The sequence below is a fragment of the Cloeon dipterum genome, chromosome 3, assembly GCF_949628265.1.
Source record: "Cloeon dipterum chromosome 3, ieCloDipt1.1, whole genome shotgun sequence".
NCBI lineage: Eukaryota > Metazoa > Arthropoda > Insecta > Ephemeroptera > Baetidae > Cloeon > Cloeon dipterum.
In genome coordinates this window covers 31,275,772-31,300,242 of record NC_088788.1, presented here as the reverse complement: position 1 = coordinate 31,300,242, position 24,471 = coordinate 31,275,772, and the positions used below count along the sequence as shown (strand labels likewise).

At 44.8% G+C, this 24,471-nt stretch overlaps 1 protein-coding gene across 7 annotated transcripts in view; it reads left to right on the top strand.

Moving 5' to 3' along the window:
- Nucleotides 1–24,471, top strand: part of LOC135939859 (uncharacterized) — a 93,392-nt gene that overhangs the window by 1,100 nt on the left and 67,821 nt on the right. For 6 of the 7 annotated variants that reach the window (XM_065484450.1, XM_065484456.1, XM_065484454.1 and 3 more), the window contains exon 2: nt 6,667–6,726. The gene's annotated coding sequence lies outside the window, so the exon portion shown is untranslated. Of the gene's footprint in view, nt 1–4,072; nt 4,091–6,666; nt 6,727–24,471 lie in introns of those variants that run through there. The other variant, XM_065484452.1, reaches the window with a different exon arrangement.

The following is a 24,471-nucleotide window of genomic DNA, read 5'->3' as shown; positions in this document are numbered from 1 at the left end:
TACGAGTTTTGTAAAATTTGCTCCCGAGGAAAGTCTGAAATTGTAAAAAAATTCTTACTAAGACCGATTCGCCTGCCTTCTCAAAAGCACTCTCCACGCAAATTTTACAGCGAATATGAGTGTAGATATTTTTTCTGAAAATTCCTCTCACAATTAGCGCGTCACTTGTTTGAAATAAAACCACAATTAGAAAATCCGTCTGTGCAGAGCGTCAAGCTGTTTTTCTGGATCTCATTTTCCTAGAGGAGAGCACGCGCACTATAAATCACAGTGACTAATCCTCTCTCATAATCTTCTATACGGATTTAGATCTTCCATATAATGTGACATGCGAGTTGCTCATTTTATTTTCAGCAAATAATCTTGCTTCAAAAATTCCTCTTGCCATTCTTGGGCTCCTCTCCTGTCAACGAAATTCCCTATTTTCACACTCATTTATGGCAGCTTGAGATACTAAACGAAAATTCCCAGAATTTTCGTGAGATGAAATGCCGCACATTCTGCTCCATATTATATGCAGTATGCAATATTGCTATAGGCTAAAAACGATGTAATCTGATAGACAGCTTGTTTGAAAAACTGATCGAGTCGCATGGAATTATATCCATATGAATCCCCAGCGTATAAAATAGTTTGGTTTCATACCTGAAAACGATCTCATTGATTTACCAACAGTCCTCGGCATTACGGAAAGCGATGCACGTGAGCCTATATGCAAATTAACTCCGGTTTCGTTGATTTGTGTGGATTCAGCATTTCAACAAGTGAAATTGCATATTTCGATTATTTTTGGGGTGGCTGCATATCAAAACTTGTGCGTGTCACAGTCAGCAATGGAGGAAAATCCGGAGTTGTTGATGAAGGCAGAGTAGCGCCACTTCTGCCTCAATGTAATTCCGCCGCTTTAATCAGCAAAATTGAACCCATGTTGTTTACGAACCCTGTGTGTAGTGCTGTGGATTGTTATGTATACGCGGCCGCAATCCCCATTTCTGGCCGGCGCGCGTTTTATTCCCACTAGACATTTTTGAGCTTAATCATTTTCTCATTCCCCGTGCGGCTGCCGCTGATTCCCGGTGTGCCTTTTCAAGTCGGTGCCCCCGGAGCGCGGTTTCCTCAGCGCAGCAAACATTATCAAACACGGATGCAGTGCAATTAATCAGATTAATAATAATTCAATTTGGCCGATCTCTACGGTGCCTGCGCCTCCGTGCGCCGCTGTAGCTTTTAATTAAGGAGCACAGCCATCAAGCGAGTTGTTTCGGGCCCGCCGATTTGATTTTGCCGCTCGGCGGTTCAAGTTATTGCCAGCGAGTCGGATTCAATTAGCAACGCGTGTGGTTTGCGCTTCGGTCGGACGGGGATCGGGATCGGAAACGAGGCCGACTCACTCACTCGCGGCGACGGAGCTGTTGCGTCGCGTGTCCCGCCGCCCCTCCTGCACCCTGCCCTGCATAAATTCCGACCGATTCATTATTTATCGCGTCTGGCCTGACCGACCGACGAGTGCTGCGATGGCTAGGTGGTTATGTTGTGATGTGATGACATGTGAGGGCCTTGCGTGGAGCTCCACGGCCTTTTAGGCAGCCGTTCATTGCGAACCGAAATTTCCGGCCATACATCCTTTAGCCAAATATCCATTTTTTTGATACCTATGAATTCTTAGCTATCGAGCTATACAGAAAAAGGTTTATATAACTCATTTTTATCTAAACGCACACAGTGATAGAGATTTGTAGGCGTACATGACAAGAGCATTGCAAAAGTATCCACTACTCTGTAACCAAGGTAATATCCAATTGAATAAAGAAAATCGGATCAGCGTTGCCAAGCTAGGAAAGCCGCATACAATCACCAGAGGCGCTATTCATCGTCGTGAAGGGGAACTCTTCTATCATTATTTTGTTCATTTACTTTATGTTTTAAAGATGCTTAAAAACATTGGAGCAAACAAATCCTAAATTAAAATCTAAGACTAACGTTTTAACTACGCTTAAGTAGTTTGACTTCAATTTCATAATTTATTATATAGTTTAAAATGACAAATTAAATTAGTAAAATAAGTAACGAAACAAATACTGTGCACAGTTTAAAATACAAGTATCAGAAGATAAAAAAACTCCTATCTACCCAATTCACGAGCGAGCAGTTCTTTTACCCTCAAGCGTCAATTACAGAACGAATTCTCAACCACATTTTGCTCGTTGCAAGGAAAATTTCCGGTATTTCAATCCAACATGAAAACAAGGACCTCAGTAGGATTCTTCAGTAGATTAATATTAATATATCCCAGAAAAATAATATCTTTTAGACTCAAACGTTCATTTTGTAAAAATAAAATTAGCGATTTTGTCATTCGTATTCAACCTTCCAGATGAATTTTCAAAGAGCTCACGGAACGCTTTATACGAGCCGCTTTTCATTACAAAGTAATGAACAGGCCGGCTGCTCTTTGAGCAGTAAACCAGAACGAAAAGCCATTTTAGTAAGAAAATATGGTCAAGCTATAAAGAGATAATCCTTTGAATAGGTATCAAGGCTGTAAAAATTTATGAGAGATAATCCTACCTCTATGCTAGAGTTCCGTTTTCTGAATTCTTTACACAAAACGGTAAAAATATTTGAGGAATTAAGATTAACAGTAGAAAATAGTTCAAATCATCATAGGATAAATTATAGTTGTCAAGATTTTGCAAATTCTCAATTAAAGCTCTAGCGTAAACATCAACAGCAATTTATTCATATACTTAAAATAAATTTATCAAAATTAAATACCAATTTTCAAAAACGTTTATTTTGTTGGCCTTATTAAAAGCTCTTTTCCCCCAATAGTTTGAACACAAACAATTGCTTCCTCAAATAACTAACACTGTTTACATCATTTAAATTATCGTATTATTTTATCTTCGAATATTTATTTTCATCCAGGACATTGTGGAAAAGAACAAAAAATTGCATTAAAATGGCTTGGGCGGCAACTGTTCGATCTATTTAAGGTGTCTCTACGCTGGGGTAGCAAAAGAGGCAGGGCCGTCACCGCACCACACGCCACTCTTCTCGCGAGCGCGACACTTTACCTCAAAATTGTTATGCACACACACACACACATACACAGGAGACGGGTCGCGAAAACTGCTGATGCCGATCAATGTGCGACTCTTTCAGTTCTACACTCAAGTACATATCCTGCTGCTTTATGTACGTATTGATCATTCTGCCGCACTTGACTCGATGCCCGACGGAAAAGAGAATGAACTCGCGTTTTGCATAACCGGCAGATGTGATTTATTCCGCGATGCTTTCTGCCCTCATTGTTATCCTCTGCTTCTTCCTTGAATTGCTAATTTTTCGCTGGATCGGACGGAATGGGTTTAAATTAAACGGAAAACTGTTGAAACAACAGATGCGTGCGTGCGTGCTCGAGGCTCTTACTGCGCGCAAGGTGTGGTGGAGCCTGTAGCGAGTGCATTTGACACGCTTTCAAACGAGAGGAAAATGTGGAGAATTTGTAACTTTATCCGCTCGAAAGAGAGGGTTTGCGGTTGCAACCTGAGCTTAATTGCTTTTCGCTTAATTTCGACAGTTTTCTGTGGAGACTTGAGTTCTCACAGACGAGGAAACATCAGCTCTTAATTTGCCAGAAATTAGTTCTTTAATTATGACTTTGCAATTTTAGAGGGGAAAAAAAGAAAAACCTCGTTTGTTTTCTAAAATTTGAATTTCTAAAGATTCCGAGTGAAAGACGTGGCTGCAAAGAAGCTTAAGCACTCACTTGCCTTTTAGTTCTGAGAACAGCAAGCTCGTCTCGGTTGACGTAGTAAACTTTCAGTTCTATTCATTACCTTGCAGTTGATCCAAAAATAAATATTGTAATGGCGCGCGCAGAGTGAACAGCATGCGCTCAATGAACTGACCTAACGCTGAGAGAGAGTTCAGAAAAGACATGTTGTGCGGTTGAAGGCTCAAATCAACTGAAGCAAAGTCCACCAGTGAGCACACCCTTCCTTATACTCTTCACTTGCCATTCCAGTCGAGTTTGATCGGATTGTTGGCCGGTGGGAAAGGAACTAGCTGCCCACCACTGGCCGAGGTACTTGAAACACTCATTTTTACAGTCCAAAGGAGGCCGAGAGACTTTTTCTTGAGTTGATACCCTATCTTCGCAGTTGAATGCTCTGATCCATTTCTTTTTCCGGCCCTTTTTGCATCAATTTGCTCCACTGCATTTTAAATACTGAATGATTTAATGTAACCTATTGTTTTAAAATTAAGTATTTTTTTCTAAACTGCAGTTTAATAATTCCGTCGGCTCGATATTATAAATAACTACATAGCCAGCGGAAAAGATTAGTTTCAAATCAGCAACATTGAATGACCATGCTTCGAAGGTAACAAGCGTATTATCGCAAACAAGCGTTTTTCCCCAGCAGCGAGTGAACCGGAAAATGCGTCACATTTTGCAGACCATTACTCGGGAAGCGATTTGGAAGCGGCGGCGGCCGCCGCCGGCCATCCATATTCATTTCGGGCGTACCTCCACTGTGGCACATACACACACACAAAATTGACAGCACTAAGCCTCTGCAGCAAAATAATAATTTGCGCCGTGAATGCATAATTTTTGCGTTAATCGGGGGCGCGCATCGGAAAATCTGCATGTGCCAGCGGCGGCTAAACGCGGGCGCGCCGTGTTAACAAACAAACAAGCAAACATCTCCTTACTATTATACAAAAACAATTCTCGTGTCCGGCATGCAGACCGAGGGAACGACCGCACTCGAATTAGATGTAGTGGCAAAACTGGAGCACCAAAACGGCAGCAGACTCGCCTGCTTCTGAATCTTTTATGCACGCTAGTTCCGCAAACCAAATGATTCAATTATCATTTCCCTGCCACCGCGTGTGTGCTCTTACTTCTCTCGTCCGGCCAAATAAACACACCGCGTGCAAATGCGCAAGGCTGTCGCCTAATAATTTATAACGCACACTGCCTCTCCCTCTCTCTCCCTGCTACACCCGTGTCTCGTGTAATTAGTGGGTAATTATTTACACTCTGACCTCTTTTGCATTAGTTAAACAGTTTCTTGCGCGATTCCCGTCTGACTCAACTCGCTAGCACGGAAAGCAATCGTGTAAGTTGAAATTGAAACGGAGCGTTCCGCGGATTACTTTTCAGTCAGTTGGACTTGCTGGCGCAGTTCTTAGAATTTCATGTGACTGCAAATTGCAAGTTTTACACAAATGGAGATTGACTTTGGTAGGAACTTCTTTTCATTCAAACAAATGCGCTTACTATTTAATAAAATACAGCAGGGATGAAAACAAATGATTAGCTTAAAAGAAATATTAGTTAACTCTTTAAGACTTGTTTGACTATTTTTTTTTAACGAAGTAGTTTTTAAAGTTAATTTTCGATTCCGTTTATCCTTTGACCTTGACAAAGACCCGAAAAAGGCACTTTTCCTTAATTTCCCTCCTCTTTCCGCATTGATTGCGTCGCCCATTTTTCACCCGCAATCGGTTTAAAGAGTTTCCCCTTTTTTTCTTTAAAATCCAACCGGAATAATTTAAGTGAGGGTATTATTCAGACTTGAGAGCAACTGGGCTAATTTGTCAAAGCAGTATCAAGTTGCAACGCAACTAAAGAAATTAATAAAAAGAGCTGTCAGAGGCAGTTCCCCGAGGCCGCAGCCGGGAATTTTCATCCGACTGAACTTGGACCGCCGACGCCGCCGCCGTTGAGGTGCTTGTTTTTGCCCTCGGTGTGCCAAACAAAAAGAGGTCAAATAAACCGCCAAGGCAAATAATGGGCGTAATCGCCTTAAAATCTTTAGAACCTACCCATTTTTCTGGAGGGCGCAGTGAGACAAAAACAAATGAACGTGAATTAAAAGAGACATTGTTGTTTTTAATCCTATTACTTGCGAACGCTGAAATTTTTGCTGCCTCGCCGCACCGCCGCTTGCGCACTGATGAATTGAAATAAAACTCTTTTCCGTCAGCCTCGAAAGTACATAGCAAACTATCGGACGTTCGCCGTCTCTCGGTTTCTCTATGCTTTTACCAGCGAGGACAAATTGATTTCTGGCACTATATGCTGCCAGCATTATTGCACGCCGTGTGTCAAATACTGTTCGTGACACATAGAAAATTTCCTTTCCGGTAAATGTTGTGTCACAAGAGGGAGGAGAGAACTGCCCGGAAACCAACAAAAGCGGTGCACTCTGAGCGCTGAGAATGATCGCACAACAGAGCCCGACAGCTTTGGATAGATTTATATATAATGTGTATGGGCACAAGAAAATTCCACCTTTAGCATTTCGTTTTTAATAAATATTGACAGGTATTCAGGTAAATTAGACCTTTATTATGTCTGGAATCGTTAAAAATAATGGCGCTGAAGAACTCTCGATTGGAGGAGAATAAAAACGTTTCGCAAGTAGTGCAAACATTCCTATCGAAAGAGCTGCACATAAATACGGCTATTTTTCCAGTCCTTCTATATTTTTCACTGCTGCGCCCGTGTAACGTTTCAATCGCAAACATTTTTGCCAACTTCAAAACGGCCGCTTTGCCACGCGAGGCAGACTCACTGGTGGATTCATATTTCATCAAAGGTCTCTCTCAGGAGATTTGATTAATAATTGAGCGCCGCGTTTGTTGCAGGTGGCTCCATCCGGTTCCTGCGCGCCAGAAGAGCACTCCCGATATTGGATCAGCTGAAAGGTAAGGCGCACACGACCAAATTATGTGCAATATTTGCCGAGAGTTTTTCTTTTCAACTCGAGTGGAATTCCGTGTCGAGAATAATATTTGCAACGCAAATAAGACGCGCGGTACGCGCGCCCTGCTGAAAGGAAAGAGAACGAAGATTTTTCGCTGTCGCTGGCTCCCTTTCTTTCTCTATCTTGCCAGCATCAAAACAACACGGGAAAATAAAAATTTTCTGACAAGCACACACAGCACAAATAAATTTCACGCAAACACAGAGAGAGAAAGAGAGGGCTTGCTAGCGTTTTGCCCGTGAGCGGAATATTTTGCCGACGGCGCGGTGGATGAAAAGTAAGCAGTCGCGCGGCGCGCGACTTTGTGAAATTAAAACATGTTAGAGGGGAGAGAATTGTGTTATCAAAAGTGGACGGCTTTATATCCCTTTGTTCAAGAGCACTCTCGTTGAAAGCTAATGTTTTTGAGCCAGATGAAAATCAGCTAGACAAACGTTTTATCTCTCCACTGTGATTTCATTCTTTACAATAATACACCTTTGTGTGCTTTCAACTCTGTATAGACAGTGCTCGCCGAGTATGATATATTTATAGACATGCCGGAGCAGTTCTAATTTTCGTTTTCTCTCAATTAGTTCAAGCGAAAATGAATAAACGCTCTCTGAATAAGCAAATGCGAACGAGAACAATTTGTTGAGTAACGCGACGGTGAAGGGCAATAAAGCAACCACCGGGTTGACCCACCACAATCGAAAGTCGGCCAAACACGGTGCAGGTTTTGCGGTGTGGCAAAGCCATATAAGATTCAGAGTGCGGCTTGTTTGTTTGCCGACTCCTCGAGTCCTGAGGCCTGCTCATCTAAAACCCTAGCCGCTGCGCTTCTAAATATAAGGAGAGAGTATCAATGGACGCGAGAGAGCAGGCAAGCAACCCTTTTATTTTACGAGGCATGCGAGCGAGAAGCCTCTTTCTTTCTTTTTCTCTCTTTCTTCCAGCAGAGGCAGCCAGCGGCTCAGCTGCGAAGGAGGAGAACTCTCGTCCTCGCAAGATAACATGTGCCGTGAATATGGCCTTGCCTAAATACGTTCTTGAGCTCGGCGGTCGGGTTGTCGGTCGGTCGGGTGGTCGCTCACTCGCTCTGAGGGTGCAGACGCTTGTTTTCTTTGCGCGCACCACGCGCCGACTTTTTTGCACCCCGGCTCGGTGTCATTCCAACAACCTGGCTGGCTGCACCTTGGAGCGAGAGGGACGTGAAATTCGAGAGGGAAACAAAGCGGCAGCTGCAAAGCCATTTGAACTTAAATTAAGGTCACTACGTGCGCGTTCCCGACACCCGCGCGACTCCAACTTTTCCAGAGCGCTCGGGAGGAGGCTGAGGAAAAAATTCGTAGCGTGTGCGATTCGCCTGCTAAGTGCATACGCTTGTTGGAAATTCCGTTACATCTTCTCCGGCGGCAGCCGAGACGAGAAAACAATGTGTGTATCGTTTGAAATGCTGCAATCATGCTTGCAAACAGACCACCAGTCTGTGTTCTGCGTGTGTGCAACTGTTTGCTTTCACAAGGAGCTTTTTCTCGCGAACGCCTGCTCGAAATAAAGCTCCTCTACATTGCACGATTCAGACGAAAATAAGGACTTGCTTCTCTTCGGCATCGCAAAGTAAGTGAGGATATTGTTAATGCCGTCTCGCTCGTAAAAAGGAAAATTCTTCCTTTGTTGCGTGAAGACCTCGCCCGCGTTGGAAGTTGTTGATGTGAAAGGCCGCGCGCATTCAAGCACCAATCAATAGCAATTATCATCATTGTGCGACTCCTTGACGCTCCCATCTTGATGGCGCTCAATAAGCTGATTGGGCTTAAATATTGGCATCGCAAGCCGCTGCAAGAGGCCACACTACCAACGTGACAATGGCTGGAGGAAAAAAGAACTGTTTTGTAAGTATGCAACCTGCGTGTCGGGACTGTCAAGATGTTGCATATTAGTTAATTAAGATTTTTCCCATGAAATATTCACGTGCAGCGACTATTTCCTTCAAGACATTAATTTAAATTAATTGCCAGCCTTGATTTGTCTTATGGTATGTTTATGATACTAACTAGCCGAAAATCGTCCTGAAAGGATAAAACCACTCTGGGGAAGATCATCCGACAGTCGGTTGAAAAATAGCTGTGAATGTACGCCCCTTCGCTTTCGACAAATCCGTTTAAAGTTTAATACCGAGGCTCGGAACGATCGCGGAGCAGGAAAATAAAAATCGGAATCCGCCAGCAACTCTCATTCCACGCGCACTCGAAAACGAGTCAGTCGACCAATCGACCTGACAAATTAAATGTTGCGTGAAGCAGCACCGAGATCAGATAGAACCGGGCCCGCCGCTCTGACTGCGAGCGAAGAGCGAACTCTGTGCTCCGGAAAACAGCAGCGTGCGCAGCAGGCAACCAGCAGGGCTTCATTAGTAGTTAGTGGGGCGAAAAAAATCATCAGCAGCGGCAGTTTTCGTGTCGCACCCCCGCAGCGCGCTCCTTAATTGAATCGAACGGCCAATTAAGTGACAGGCTCCAGACAAAGAGCTGCATCACTCTCGGCAATGACGAGCGAAAGAGCTATCAAATCTTGACCGCGCGCGCGCCGCCCGTCGTTAAAATTCAAACGCCGCCGCCGGGCAGGCAAAAAGAAAAGTCTGCAGCCCAAACGTGCAGTTTGCATTCACAAGGGCGGATGGAGAGTGAGCGAGCGAGTGTGCGGCTGCCGGGGGCGAAAAGCGGCCGGAAAACTACCGCACTACTGCTTCACTACCTATCCCTCATTTCGCCCCTAACGAACAATATAAAATATTACTAAATCACCGCTCCCTACGGAGTGGTTGGTTCTCTCTCTCTCTCTTTCTCTCCTCGCTCTCTCGTCGGGTCGGTGAGGCGGTTGCTGCTGCTGGCTCAGCAGCATTTTCCTTGCAGATGATGCAATAATTATGAGCTCCGCCCGCTTTTGCTTTGCAGCCCTCGCCTGCCACCATTCATAAACAAGAAAACGTTCGTGAAATGGGTGCTATAATTTTGCGGCCGTTTTGAGGATTTCTCTGCACTACTCTTTTGAGGCTGCGAGAATTCCTGATCCAATCTGCCTTTAGCACGTATCCCCCAGGCGGCTTTAAAGGTCTCGACACCTTGACCTGCCGGCTCCGAAATGGCATAATTTTGGCCGGCGCCGTGTTCGGATTTGGGAAAATGCATATAACATAGATACATAGGCGCTTGCGTATTGATTCATTCGTCAGCAAGGTTTTCGGATTCGCTGATGGAGAGGTGGCTCACTTATGAATACTTTATGTTGTTTGTTCGCTTTGCTTTGTGAGCGCGGTTGCCATGTGTCTGCATAAATTTTCTATAATTCACCGAGGGGAAGGCAAAGAAAAAATCTACCCAGACAGATCGCATTGTGATGTGAGAATGAAATTGCTAATTTAGATGCTTATCGTTGCTCAAAGCAAATTTACAACAATATTTGAACTTTAGCCGAGAGGGAGAGAACAACCATTTTCGCTCAAATATTATCTTAAAAGGGCAAATGGCACAACAGGCCTTTTTATATTGCTTGCTCTGTCATTCGCAAGTCTTCATTAAGGGACGCATAAAAAGTTGTTCGTAAGATTTCCCTCATTCAGGCTTTCTTAATTAAAAATTTGCCTCCGTGTGGCGCTCGTTACCGTAACAAATTTTCATCAAGTATACGGCTGCTAGCATAAATTTTAGGCTCTCCAAAGCGAAACATAGCTTCACTTGTCCTGGAATTAAGAGGTCATTTCCAAAGTTTAAAAAAAGGCGAAGCCAGGTCTGCTCATTTCAATTATGCTGTCGGTCGTAGGCACTGAAATGAAACTTACTCATTACACTCTGAAACCGGCTTTTAATTAGCAATCTCAGACTAGCAACGAGGCTGTGTGCGAAACCTTTTGCTGCAATCAAATCACGACTCTTGTTTGCTTTTCTGATACAACCCGTGGCAGCAACACACACGCACACGGAGCTGATAAAACAAATAAACGCCACCGCATTTCGCACTTCCTCGCAACTCAAACCCTCGTGCTGCGTGGAAATCCACCCGAATAAAAAAAGACAAATCTGCCACTTTGACGTGTTGGGCGATTATCGCGAAATTAATACAGCTTCTTAAGGGGCACGCTCTCACTCTTAACTTGGAGGTCTTGCTTACATGAAAGGCGAGCAGCTTGAGCGTTATTTCGAGCAGGATTTTGCAGCTGTGGAGGCGGTGGCAAACTTTGCTGAAATAAACTGAAAACACCGCATGCATTTATATGCCGGGTGGCTCACGTAATGCGTTGTAAAAGGACAAGAAGAGAGCGGCGACCCTCCCCATACACATACACACACACACACACACACCCGTAGCATGCTCGCGAGAGAGAGTTTCTTATTAAAATTTTATTCCAGCAGAGCGGTGCACACCTGTATTCTCTGAAATTGCGAGCTGCTGCCTTGCGTCATATTAATTTCAAAAGTTTCCTCTCAACCCCGCAGCCGGCTTGGGAGAAAAGGTAATGAGGGTGTCACATTACTGAATAATCATTTGAATTCGTCAGCAGCGGTGGCGGCAGCAGCACGATGAGCCTCTTACCTTTACTTTCTCTCCCGCGGCGCGCTAGTCTCTTCCTCCATCCGGCGGCTCTCGGCGCCACTTTTAAGCCAAATTCGCACGGATTTCAAACGTGAGGGTCTGCCGAGCCGCCCCGCCCGCCAGCCGGGCTTTTTGCAAAATGTGACAGAGGGATTAATAATTCATGTTGCGAGCGTATAATTTTATTTCGACGAGTCTCTAATGGATTGGACCAGCAGCGTTTATTACTTTGACCCTGGCGTGTGGTGCCCCATAAAACGGGTAGAATTAATACGGCAAATCAGCTTTGCGAACTAATTTGCACTGGACGCCGCTGCCTCGCGCAACCTTGCACGCCAAGAATGCTGGTGACCCGCCAAATAGTACTGCCTGAGCCCTCTGGAGACAGCCTTCGAAATGGCTGAATTTCTGCTGTGTCGGTCCACTGCATGTTTAATAGAAGCTCGGAAACCTAACATCCGAGCATTAAAGAATTTTGCGTCTAATTTTAATTAGCCAAAAAGGACAATGAACATTTTTTAAGAAAATCATTTGGATTTTAGTGTTCGTATAGTGAATTCATTGAATTTGTGCATAGTCTCTAGTCGTGGATTTTTTTTATTAATATTGTTATACATTTGCAATGCTTAAAAAATAAAACAATCAAATATTTCAAAATTGGTTTCAAGTAACAGCGTTTGTTCAATTTAACTGAAATTTAGTTTGTAGACATTAAAGGGATTGACTGGATAAATGGATTAAAAGGGTTCAGTTTTTGCATTATAAAAGGAACAAACAATTTTTCTACATGGGGTTTTCTACTCATTTGTAAGTGACTTAAATGACATTTAATCGTAGGGCTGCATATATTTAAAACGCCGGTGAAACTTTCTTTTTAATTCAAATTCCCATGCAGCTTCTGATTTTACTGATACAAATCGAGTTAAGATCAAACAGGCTTTAAAATAATTTAATAACCAACGAGATAGATTTCCTCAGAAAATTTATAATCCATTAATAAGCCACTCGTGATTTTCCCTTCGAGCATCTACAGACAAAAAATGGCTTCTAAATTCGATTTTAAAACGATTCCCATTAGAATTATGCTCTTTTGGAGAACTTGCTTCAAACAACAACAGTTTTCACCTGTTGATCTTTTTTAATCGTTGAAAAGCATAAATAAAATCCATTAATAAATAAAACTTCTTACAATTAGAATCATTCCTTATATTAGAGCAGAATAATATTTTTGGAAAAATATTAATTGATTATTTGAATTTTAGTCAAGCGCAATATGCTATAAATCTGAGAGGTGCGCGGCGGTGGAGTTCTGCAAAGCTAAATTTACTTTGCCTTTGGCACCGTGAGAGTTTGGAGCAGAATTTACAACATCTGGTGGCGTACAAAAGTTTTTTGCGACGCATCAATCAAATTCAGTGAGGAGTTTATGCTTGCAGTCGGCAGAAACAATTTCGCATCAATGTTGGCTATGCGCACACACGCGAATCGAAGGCGAATACACGGACCGGCTGAACGACTTGGCAGAACTCACCTCATCTCACGCCCTCGTGCTCCTCCAAACAAGCAGTGGGTGTGCAGGTAACAGAATTGTCTGAAAAGATCAGATCACAACCTGCTGCACACACCAATTTTGCGCCGCTTTGCATGCGAGCAGATGTATGCGCGCGTACCTGAGCCAGAATCGCAGTCAAATTCAATTCCGGGCAGGCGAGTCGATTGGATCTCGGAATAGCGCGCGTCCTCGCGCACAATGGGTGCCCTTAATTGGATTCAACCGGCTCCGCACACACTCACACGAGGCGAAGATAGAGCAAATCACTCAAACAAGCGTTGCTGACAATCAAAACACGCCAGGGTGGCGAAGCAAAACGCCCCAGGAATTTACCCTCATGCCCCATTAAATTTGATCCTGGCGCTCGTCGTCGTCGTCGTCGTGGCCGATGTATTATTCGGCTATACATTGACAGCCCCGAGCATGGTCATAAATTCGGTCCTGCGGCAATAAAGAATGAAAAAGTGCACCATGTGCTGGCGCAATATGGGTCTAGAGCGGCATGCACGCGTGGAATATCGAGTGCCTGGCCGCTCTGCCTGTTGGCCGTCCATGCCTGCCTGGCGAACGGGTGGTGCAATAAATGAGCGCCTAGCTCTCGGATTACATCCCTTGCGCGCACGCTTTATTGGCCGTCCGGTGGCGCAAGCACGGCCACGCGAGAGACAGCAGTCTGTCAGTCCATCTCCTTGCGAGCGGCATTCGTCTTGCAGGATTCAATCTCACTCACTCACTCACTCGTCGGTCTGCCGAGATTGCCGACGTCGCTGGGGGAGCAACTTCGGTAATTAAGACGGCCAATTTGTGGCTGCGCGCCGCAAAAGTTTGTACCACCCGGTTGGACTGGCCGCAAGTTTTCTTTAGAAATAATCAGGGATATCATGTGGAGATTTCTCTCTGTTGTCGCAATGCTCGAGTGGGCACGGCTACAGGACAAGCCCTCGAGGGATGCCACTCGGAAAGCCCTTTGACGTTACAGTCACAGCTAATCAATCCTCGGCTATAAATCAGTCCTCTCTCTCTCTCTCTCTCTCTATCCCTTAATTCTGTTTCCTACTTTGTGACCTTTACTTTGTCTTCTGCTCGGCCTGACCGAAGTTTGATGCATTTGTCTCTGTGGCATTGTTTCTTGCCTATTAGCTATCCTTTCTCTACTTCTTAAGTTCCCTCCATTAGTGCAGCTTGCGTAGGCGGTGTTCCAGATCCCGCTGGGTGAACTAATATTGGTGACGACGATTTTCACCTCCTTAACATTCAGATTTTTCCAATCTTTCCTTGCTCTTTTGCATATTGGATTAGATGAATGATTGGATAAAAATGCGACGGAAAAGAGAATAATGAATTCTATCGACACGGAGCGAAAAAAACGTTGTATTACAAGCTCGTGTCAAAAGCCTAATTTACTGCACGATCGATCTTTCAATACTGCCATCTGCGCTGATTTAACTCTCCATTTAGCAGCTATAACTCTAGAATGGTGTCACAGCATCGCCGAAACAACCCCGTATTCAAATGCGATGTTTTTTAAAATTATATTCTACTTAAACTAATAAAGGTGCGAGTGACAGAAAATTCCCAGAGACAGTGTTAAAAGAGATGGATTAGTTCAAGTCTTGATCGTAAACAAAAGGTGCCCCGCGGTCTCTCTTCTAGCAGAAGCTTTTGACAGACCTACAGAGGCGGCGATGCTGATGGAAATAAACAGCAGAAATTTCGTGCGTTGTTTATCCACGATTAATTATACCTGGTGTGCTGTGCACGGAGTAGAATGAGCGAAAACGCAAACGGCCGCCTGGAAAAGCAAACGTGCTGATTGCCATCGGTCGTCCCGCTTTCAGCTGCACCTGCGCACAGAAATATATATAAAAGTTATTAATCAACTTCGCACGCTGACGTGGCTCCAATTAATTTGCCGAACGACGCCTTTGTCATTTGTGGCCGCTCCCTCATCAGCAGGAAATAAAAGCTTTTCCAACCGGAGAGATTCGAAATGCAGCTTTTAGGCTGAAATGATTGCTTTTTAATGTATTTTGAAGCTCTCAGCATTGTTTGAGAGGACCGAATGTGATTTCAAATGGCGTTTTGCTGCATTCCCAGCTTTGTTACGCTTAAATGCAAAACGAAGCACATTCAGCTACAGGCTGACGCAAAATCCAATTAAAAAACAAAAATCACACTGGCGTGTTTGTTCGGTCAGCTGCTAGTGTTACTTTACTTTTAGTTAAAAGGCGTACGATTCTACTTCGCCGCGTGGAAAAGGGGTATTTCAACAGATAGGCTTCGATAATGATCTTCCCTTGCTCTTTCTAATTAGAGAAAACGCGCGTTTTCTCTCTCTCTCTCTCTCTCCGCACGGTGAAAGCTCCCTCGGCCGAAAGATCATTAAAAATAATAATTGATCATTAAGCCACTCTTAATAGGTCAATACTGCGTGACGGCTCAATTTCTCGGTCGTGCGGGAGAAAGAGTGAGAAAAGACTAATAAAAATCCATCTGTATCATTATTTGCATTCGCCGCGGATGATAAAGGGTGATAAAAAAGTAATTGTTCCCGTGGCGGCCGCAATGGCTAGGGCGAGCCATAATTACTTTTTCGGGAGGGGACACTCGTTTTTAAAGGTATCGAAAAACTACACTAAAATTAAGCAAAAACGAAAAAGAAAAATCGAGTGAGATAAAACATCATTTTGGCTGATAATGGCGGCGCCGCAACGCGCGTATAATGGAATGGGGCGTGTGTGTGTGTGTGCTTGGCTGCGTATGTTGTAACGTTAGTGTGCACAGATAACGCAGCATACACGACGAGATATATTTTTTTCGCTCGCAACCAGCCAGCCAGCCTGCCACCGAGCGCGTGTTCTGTGATCTGCTGCTGCACACCGCGCAACGAATATATCCGGGGTAAATAGATAAATAAATAAATGAAATAACACACGCAACTCGCGTGGAGTGGGAGAGCGCGAGAGAGAATGCCGTGGATCGATGCTTGGAATTATATTCTCGCGCACTGACACAATTATGGGCACGGGTGCGTGCTCATTATTTGCCTGCCTCGGATGGATTTTGTGTGCATGGTGCGGATTTGAATGTGCTTCGCTTCAATTGGCTCCTCTCTATGGCCAATTTGCAACCTTGCCCGGCTCCGATGGGCGGCTGGATTGGCAAACGCGCAGGGTCGCCGTTTTCAATTTTGCCCCGAGTTGCGGTCGTTTTTTGCTCCGAATGGCTCGTGCACATTGATGAGGGTCGTTGTCTTTATGAATTTTGCGAAATAATGGGCATACTGCAAATCCAGCAAACGTGACAAACGGGCGGCAAACTTGGCGTTGCTGTAACGAGACCTCAGATTCGCCCAAAAGCGACATCTGGCTTTCGGGAGTTTCACGTCGAACTATAAACTTGAACGAACCTCATTTTGCAAGCCATACATTTGGTGAGTGCCCGTGTCACGTGTGTGCCACAACGTCCGGCGGCGCAATTTGATCGCTTTTTCCTCATGCGCTCGTTTGGGTAGATTCCCACTTTGCACTCATCGTTTCTGACGCCGAATTTATTGACTAACGAATGCCTAACGTAGCTAGAAACAGTGGACTGATTGAAGTAGATTGGACTGGGAATAAATAACGCCGCGTGCTATTCATTTCCATCCGGTTTTATATTTCCCATTTTCCCTCTTTCAAGCTCCAGAGCGAATGCTATAAATCCGTTCATTGAACTGTTGGCTAATGTGAATAAAAATTGCGAAACCGTCAGATTGGTTTGAACGAAGTACCAATCAACCTTTGGCATTATTTACTATACGAGCGACAAACTCATTTCATTATTTATTCATTGATAGTTTCGCTTATTCAGAGGGTAGATCGAGGCAGGCTGCGTCGCTGATAAGGGCAATATGATTGATCGAGTGCGTCCAACCAGCAACGATATAATTTGCCACAAAATTCGCCGTTAATGAGGCGAGGAAAAATTTTCCCAGATTAATTAAAGCAGTATCATGCGACGCTCGTGCACTTGACACGAATTCTTTGGGTTTCATTAATCTCAAGCTCCCCTCACTCAAACAAACACGCTCGTTGTCGAGAGCGCCGCCACGACCGACGATCGCCCCGGGGTCGGCTCCCGGCGTGCGAGCCGAAATATTCTCTCGTCTCGTCGTGTTCCTCTGATACGCCGCCGACGAATTCTGCAAGCTGATAAGGCGGCGGTGGCAGCAGCACGACGGGAATTATTCATAAACGGCACAGCCGTGCGCTCATCAGCGGTGGCGGGACAGCCAGAAATCGAGCCGACGCGAAACACACACCCATATTATAATGACACTTTCAATTATTAAAGCGCTGCCTTTGAGCCGCCTGCGCGAACAGCAGCGAGCGAGAGAATTCCTCGGGTGCCGCCACGCGATTAAAGTTTCACGCGACGAATCCGACAAGTCGGGAGAGCGGAGGGAAATTAATAAAGCAGTAATTAGCGGCGAATGGAGATGTTCTATCAGAAATTAATGAAGAGAGCAGCAGTAGTAAAAGTTGCTCTTGCGCCGGCGAGCAGAGCGAAAAAATGGCTCTGCGCCGGAATGAGGGTGCCCTGTCCCGCGAGTGCAGCCGCCTCGGCAGGTGCTTGCTTCGCCGGGCCCCGATCTCAATCAATAGTCGTCCCATATCTCGGTTCGTTCATCAGCTGACTCCGTCACTTTCGCCCGCTTTCGGTGAATTTATGCTCGGGGCCGGCAGCGAGAACACGAAACAGCACGCGCCTGTCGGCCGGAAATCGAGCGAATTTGAATAAAAGAAAAGGGGAGTAAGGAGACGCATCGACGATGAGCGCAGAGAGAGAGAGAGAGAGAGAGAGAGAGAGAGAGAGAGAGAGAGAGAGAGAGAGAGAGCCACTCGAACGGAAGCATTTCGCATTTCATGCCTGTAAATTGATATGAATTAAGCGTCTTTTGCGAACAGGTCAGGCGGAAAACTTCGGCATTTCATCTCTCTTGCACTCGCGCGCGGGCTTCTTTCCAATACGTAGGCCCGCTGTTCAAGGTGCTTGCTGAAAATGAATTTATCTAAGCGTCTGCCGTCAGTTAAATGAAGCTGATAGCAGCAATTATTCCAGGGTGGATGAGTTAATTTCGTTAATTAATGTACAGTGGCCGCAGCCGGTAGGTTCGCTGCCAATTAATCGAATTTTAATCCTCTACAGCGACAGTAACAAATTAAATGTGATTATATATTCAGGCTGGATTTCGATTGTGTTGGTTTGTTAAAAACCCACAGTTTGTTGAAATCATGCTGAAACAGCAGAGCCTTTCCTGGAAGTGGGTAGAATAATGTTTTATTTGAGTGATCGTAACGTGAAATTGTCTGTATTATTCTCACAGATCTATTCTCGGTCCCCTTATACAGAAATCTGATTGACGTGTCTGTGGACTTAATTGAGGGACAAAACAACGGTAGCATTATGCAAAAATTCTGCTCGCCTTTGCTAAAATGTCATTCGAGCGATTGCGGCGTTCACAAAGCCTCGCAATGCAATGGCTGGCGGCGGTTTTACAGGTGTCGAAACCGTATAAACAAAGCCCACACACACGTGTATAGGCTGCTCGAAAAGTATCAAACAAAAAATAGACCGAGGCGAGCAATGAAAGCGTCGAAAATAGCGCAGCCAGTAACTGATGTATACATCATCTCTTGTGCCGCGTTCCGAAATAACAATGCACGTGCCCTTCCGCTGATTTTTCCTGTCGTTCGCAAGACGAAAAGGCGGCCCGAAATAACGCGTGCAAAAGCGAGCAGCGCAGGGAAGGGCAAATTTCTGTCCGATCCTTGAATCTTGATAAATTTGTAGGCTTTCGCGTGTCACGAGAAACAGATGGTTCGGCTGAGGGCCGCAGAGCGAGGGGGTGGCCGGGGGTGGCGGCGGTCTCCCGCGTCGGCAAGGGTTTGCGAGGTGTGAAAATATAATCACCAGCCAGCGGCGAAGTTCGTTCGCAATGGCGTCACCGGCGGCAGCGGCACACTCTCTGTTTTGAATATTGATGGCGGCGAGATTTATAATTCGCCGCCGCCGCTACTGCGTGCAGGGAAGGCACCGAGGGGCTTTATGCCCTGCAAAACGGCGCCGTCTTCTCGCAATTTGCCAGCGCCGCGTGCGCGACACATACGCACACCCTTCATTTGAATTTACCGGTGCGATGCGAGCGGCAAGCGAGCGAGAGGAAGGAAATCTTTAGCATAAATTAAACTTCGCATCTCATTGAAAAGTTGCTTACTTACTTAGTTACTTACCATCGGCAGCTCTTTGTGTCTCGAGACGCTAGATTTTAAGTAGCGACGCCTGAGAAGAGTTTAAGCCGAAGGAGAGCTGGAGCTGCGCGCGTGTTTGAATTGGAGCTGGCTGAAACTTCTTCTCTTCTCCAGCCAGGCGTGAAATTGATTTATGAAAAGTGGCAGCCATGGGATATTGAATGTGAAAATTATTGCGTGATGATTATTTAATGCAGCTCGTATAGATTTGGTGTGCAAATTTCCACGCAAATTTAAAAGTGGGTTTGTGTAGATTCTCAGAAACTCGGTTCACTCCACTTCCTTGTTTACGTGTCTAGTTTTAGAGTGCTGAAAATAGTCGACGCTTCGCAAAATAGTGTGCCTATGTTTATTTCTGTATTTGGAAATGAATAATAAAAACTTCCGTGTTCTGTAAAGCCAAAGTTGGCCTAGATCAGGTGATAAACTTCTCCTACGCTCTTTATCTGTACGGTGAATTAAAATCCGGAATTGGTTTGTTGTTTCGTAAAAGCATTTTGTACGAACTGCGGCATGCGAATAGGCCATTAGCCAGGGAGACTAGATAAATATGCTGGCCTCGCAGTCGGCCGGTTCGAATGCATTCTGGGACGAATTCCTCAAAATCGTTTCCCGCCCATATCGCATCAATCCCAACTTCCATTGTGTCCGCTGTCATTGCCAATTTAGCGAGTTGAAGTCAGTAAATTCAGACATTCGGCTCACATATGGAGGCGAATAAAAAACTTTATGATCTAAATCGCACGATATCGGCCCCCGCACTGGGCCATCGTGTGCAACCGAAAACGGGAAACTGCTGACGGCCCGATTTCCGCAGCGAATCAATCGCTCGGAAGAAAATAAAAATCGACGACGGGCCGGGGCACGAAATAAAAAAGAATCCGGCCGCTCCCCAGGGCGGCACCGCTCTTATGTATATTTTTCATAAATTCCAATAAAAGCGGCGGCGAACATCTTGCTGGTGCGGGCGTAATCCCTGTATACCTTGCTCTCGCGAGTGGCAGGCAGCTGAAAACACGCGCGCGTTGATCCCGCGCCATAAACATGCCTGTGCGTTGTGCGAAAGCACCTTTCCATACATAATGTGCTCGATAAATGTCAAGCGGCTCCATGCAACGAGCTATAATTTGTCTGCATCACCTTCGGAAAAACACATACACACGCGCACCGCACGCGGCCGAGGGGGACGAAAAGTGGCGAGAAAGCACATATTAAAATAAGAGCAGTTTCGCTCTCATATCGATCTCGGGGGTGGCCCGTTTTTTTCATCGCACTCACTCTTCAACTCGAGCACTTGGCTCAGTCGTCGTTTTCCTGCCAGAAAAGGCGAGCGAGCTGCCGCTGCTGCCGGGCGACAATCATCAGGTGCCGAAATCCCCTAATATCTCTTGCATGCCAAGAGGCGCTAACAAAGTAGTTCGTCTCTCTGCCTCGCCCACCCTCCTTCTCGCCTACCTGCCTGCCTGTCAGGACCGCTTTTCAGCCTTGCGTGAATATCATCTGTGAATGGAAAAAGAAAACAGCCGCCACCGCCGCGCGCGCGTGAAAGGGAAATATGTATATGGATAAGCCGTTCTGCTTCAGGTGACTCGTTTAGCATTCATTCGGCTGGTGGAATCTAGTCTCCTCCTCTTTCTCTCGCAGATGAAGATGTCGGCCTTGCATTTTTGCTCGTCCTCGCCATTCCATACAAACGCGACGTCCGTTCTCTCTCTCTCGCACCAAAACTTTTAATACTTTCAAAGCAAATGTAAAGTGGAATAAATCCGGGTGAGAGCCAACTTTGCCGTGAAATTTATTCAGAACACGACGCCCGCTTTCGGCGCGCTCCGTCTGCTCGCTGACACTTTGCATCTCGGCAACTGCACCAAACCGTGACGGCGGCTGTAAAGAGAATTCGAATGATTTGTGTGATCGGAAATGAAACCTAATTTCTCTCTTCTCATTTGCCCGCCACCTTTGACGTGCAGCTTCTTCCTTCAGCGCCGAAATACGCTTACAATTTTCTGCTGCCGCGTGCTCTTTCCGTCGCAGTCTATTTAAATCTATAATCATGATGAAGAGAAATAAAATTATTTTGCGATTTCTGGCCACACCAAAATAATAATGTAGCGCATTAATTTATCTTCCTCCATTTTTCTAATTCAATAAAAAATTAAAATTATGCAATATCTGGAAATCACCAAAGCTTCGTCATGAATTTTTAAATAGTGCGGGTTAATTTTACGTTACCATGTTCTTCAGCTCTAATGAGAATGACTGTCCAAATAATCCACCTAACTGCTGAGGTTCATTCAATCGGAGCGCCATAAAATCAATTGAGCTATGTATTTTCACCTCCTTTCTACAAAGGACTGAATGAATCACCACATTGGACGGTGACTTTTCCATGTTGCATAATTCAATAAGTCCTAAACTTAGGAAGCAGAGCGGTTGTTTACTCCATCTTCCTTATTTTCAACATTCAAAAGGAAATGACTGCGCAATACGAGGGTGTAATCTACAAACCTCTTTGTGTGCTTTGATTGCAGTGAAAATAACAAGGAAATAATTTTCTCGTTGACACATTTCGAGTTGGTGAAGCAATCCTTTTTTTATAAAAAGTAGACGAGTGAATCGCATGGTTGTTGCTTCGATTGCGACAGAGTGGAAAAAATTGCAGCACGCGGTCTCATTTTGCTCGCTCAATAACAAGATGTTCCCTAATTAGAAATGACCAAGCGTGGCACGCGGTCAAGTGGCACGGAGGAGAAAAGTTGCTGGATGACTAGAATCCGCAATCCACGGCCGGCTGCTGCGATAAGTGTCTGGCAATCTCGAATGCACGCCGAGCGGTCAAAAGAAAGGAGGAACGAGAGAGAAAGAAAGAAAAGCAATCGCAAACTTTTCGCCTCCATTCTTTAATATTAAATCGCCATAATAACAAGAAGTGAGTGCGAGAGAGAGCGAGAGAGATTGAGGGCGAAAAAGAGAGTCTTGATGGAAAAGTTACTGCCATTGTGAATTCTCCCGCGGCTCTTTCTCCTCCTCTTTCACGACGAACAACCTCAGCCACCGCTGGATTGAAAATATGCCACCTCTTTTAATTAAAGCTACTCTCAAATGCACGCGCGCTCAGCCGAGCCAGCCAGCAGCCAGCGCGCCTACACGTACTTTTTCGAAAGCCAAGGCAAACACAAAGGCACCAGGGATAGCGAACGAGCGCCTGCCAGTCTCGGCTTATGCAACCCGCGCGCCGCTCGCGTACGGCGCGTTGCATTAATTACGACGCACGAGCGAGCCAGCCAGCCGGCGAACGCAAAGAACCGTCTTTTTTCCCTTTCCAAGACGCTGTTGGCTTTTCCTCTTAATTAATTTACGCCGCGCGGATTTGCCGAAGACTTATTGCATCAAATTTTCAGGCGTGATGAAGCGAAGTGATTATTGCTGCGGTTGTACGCGGCGTAAAAAATTCAGCACAGCAGGCGAAACCGACTCACAGAGAGTGCGCGCAATGCTCCGAGTTCGTCTGATCGCGCCCACTGCTGCAGATTCCAGCGAGAATAAAACATTTTCCAATCCACGCGGGAGGCTCCATTTCGTGTAAAATCGTCCGCACGCACGACGCGTAAACGTGAGCAAACACGCCAAGCCGGAAATGCTTTCAACTATAAAGTTTAAAATTGACTAATTCGAGTTTACATGTGGGTGTGGGTTGAGGGCCCAACAATGGTCAATATGAGCTTTCGACCGCTGTAAAAACCACACAGTTGATCAATAGCTATTAGTGGTAATTGAGCTTAGTGACTAAATAACCACGAAATTCAAATTAAAACAAATACTTCTGCTAACCGCAATCGTGGATACGAGCCAGAGAGATTAAATTTAAAAAAATTCTCATAGAGTTTTACGGTATAATTTGTGATTTAAGCATGATTTCACTCTTGGAAAAGGCTTGAAATAAATAAAATGAAATTTTCTGTTTATGAATTATCGTAAAGAGGGATTTTTGTCGCTGGGCTTGTTTATAAATTTGTTACTTTTCTCGTTTTTATTGCACGTTGTTAATTTCAACGACAAGTGATTAAAATATTTATGTGGAGTAAATTTAGTAATTTGAGGGCCAAACCAGTGTCTGTCCCATAAAACACGAGCGAGTCAATTTTTCTCTTTGAAATTCTACTTTGAGCTATTTTAAATATTTTATAGAGTATCTATGTAGCTCAAAGGATGGATACTAGGCATTCGAGTAAAAACAGCTTTTACACATTTTCACTTTTCAGGCGGCTCGCGATATGATTTAAAATGTCATGTGGTTGGGTTCCAGCCGCAATCAGGACCGGGATATCTGTGTCACCGCGCGACTCTAAAAATGCAAAACCAAATTATCAACGCTTAACGTGTTTGTTCCAAACAAACACCGCGAGTGATACTTTTCATGAATGGGCTGCGTGCGTCGGATAGCACACAGACACGAGGCGAGCGGGCCGACGCGATTATGATCTTTTCCTTTCAAAAAAGGCATCCCCTAAACGTATATTCATTTATCCGAAAAAGCATTGCCTGGGCTGGCATTTTTCACGATAAATAATGGCGTGGGCAGCGGCTGATGAAACACCAGCGCACACAACATGTATATCCTCGTCTGAAATATAGTTCGCAAAACGTCCGCCGTTCCGCGTACACTCACATCCACCAGAGTCAAATCTCGCATGATTGATTACGCACCCGCGTAACCGTCGAGAGCCAGCCAGACGCGCTTTTTGACTTTCTGTCCCAACCCGGCTGTGCTGTACTGTGTGTGTGCTGTATCGCGAGAGCGGCGTGATTTTGATAAGATTAAAAGCGAACAGGCTATGAATTTAATTTGCGTCGCGCGATTATCGCCTATAGCCTTTTCCCGTTTGTTTTCTTTTGCACTCGGCTTTAATTAATAGAGCTTGACGGCGAGTCAAGATAAGGAGCACTATTACAGAGCAAGTTGTTTTAAAAGGTTGAGGAAGTACGGTGAATGAAGGTGGCACATCGATTACGATAATTGCCACTTTTGGATAAGTCACAAGCATTAAAATGTCAGTGGCTGCTAACAGATCAAAGACACGGTGAAGACATGAGTGCTGTAAAAGGTTTCAGAAACGTTAATTGCTATTGAAAATCATACATGGGCTAATTGGAATAGGAAATAAAGCTCAATATTTTTATATTATTCAAAGTCCTTGTAAATTCCTTGGGTTGTTCCATGAATCGCCATATTTTTTCAGTACTTCCAGAAAATCGTTATTTTCAGTAC